This window comes from Phascolarctos cinereus, unplaced genomic scaffold, assembly GCF_003287225.1.
Source record: "Phascolarctos cinereus isolate Bilbo 61053 unplaced genomic scaffold, phaCin_HiC Scaffold_649;HRSCAF=1283, whole genome shotgun sequence".
NCBI classification, from domain to species: Eukaryota; Metazoa; Chordata; class Mammalia; order Diprotodontia; family Phascolarctidae; genus Phascolarctos; species Phascolarctos cinereus.
In genome coordinates, this window is record NW_027556012.1 from 10,353 (window position 1) to 11,786 (window position 1,434).

Genomic DNA, 1,434 nt, shown 5'->3' on the forward strand with positions numbered 1-1,434 from the left:
CAATTGTAGATTCTTTTCAGCTGAATGCAATAATAGCAAAATGTGCTCCCTGACTGTGATTTTATGTGTATATCCATAATTACCACACACAAATAAAATTAATAGGAAACGGACATAATTTATCCTTTGAGAATACTGAAGAGATATTTCTTCTGCATTAAGTTTTAGTTAGCTTAAAAAAAACCTAATATTTTTATTCCCTTTTGGAAAAGTGGGGTGTTTTTATGGAGGCCTGAATGAAGGGGCTTAGCCAAACAGTAATACTGGCAAATGGAGTCTGGCACCCTTAGTTAAACATTAACGTGAAGTCAGTGAACATCCACAGTGAGACCACATGATGTCATCAACATGGGAGCTGGCTTATGTCAGTCCAATTTCCTGTTTGTTTGTTTTGTTGTTGTTGTTGTTGTTGTTGTTTTGCAATTAGGGTTAAGTGACTTGCCCAGGGTCACACAGCTAGTAAGTGTTAAGTGTCTGGTCTGAGACTGGATTTCAACTCAAATGCTCCTGACTCTAGGGTCAGTGCTCTATTCACTGCGCCACCTAGATGCCCCAGTTCAATTTCTTCAAGAACACTAAGTGGGATTTGAGTTTCCTCTTGGAGCAGATCTGCCTATTCGATGGCTTTAAGTACATTATTCTTGTACGTTTTCCTGAACTTCTCCCGTAAAAGAAATTAATCCAGAATAAAATAAGCTTTCTCAAAATTAAAGATGACATCAAGTTCAGAGACACTGCCAAAATATTTGCCAAGTAGCTCAACATAACGATGAATTATTTCCAGGGTAATTAGTTGTCCTTATCTTCACTAGCGCAGCAGAAATACATTTGGTTAACTTATCTTTCGTAGACAGTCTTCAGATCTCGGCACTCCAAAAAGCTGCGCATTTTGCTTTATGGGCTAAAACTGTTTGAACAAGTTCTCTTGAGGTTTTTTCTTTTCTTTTCTTTCTCCGATCCCGGGGCATACCATTTCTGGAGTCGGAGCTTTCCCTGACGACTAAAAACCAACATAAAGTACATTGTGGCCTCAGATAGGAGGGAAGCCCGGTTGCTGCCCTGCAGCTCCTGGAACTGGCAGCCCCGGCAAAGTGAAAAGCCCCTGGGAGAGTCTGGGAGCCAAGCAGGCGGGACGGGAGGAGAGAGGAAGAGGGGGAACCGGGAAGGGGCTGGAGGAAGGAAGCAGGGTGAGCTGAATGGGGAAACCGACTCCCAAATCTCTCCCCAAACTCCTCCTCTCCCCGCTCCCCTCGCTACAAAAGGCTGGGAGGTTGTTGCGCAACTGGCACTCCGCATCCGAGTGTAAACTCAATTCCTTTTTCCAACAGAGTTACTTAAGTATTCTACTTTCTCTTTTGTTAAACTGGGCAATTTACGTTATTTGTAAAAATTCGTGAATTCACTTAGATTGTCAAATTTGTAGGCACCTAATGG

General features: G+C 42.4%; 1 pseudogene; it reads right to left on the bottom strand.

The window, feature by feature from the left end:
- Positions 1-222: 222 nt before the first annotated feature.
- On the bottom strand, positions 223-1,050 carry LOC110204587 (AP-1 complex subunit sigma-2 pseudogene; annotated as a pseudogene).
- Positions 1,051-1,434: the final 384 nt, after the last annotated feature.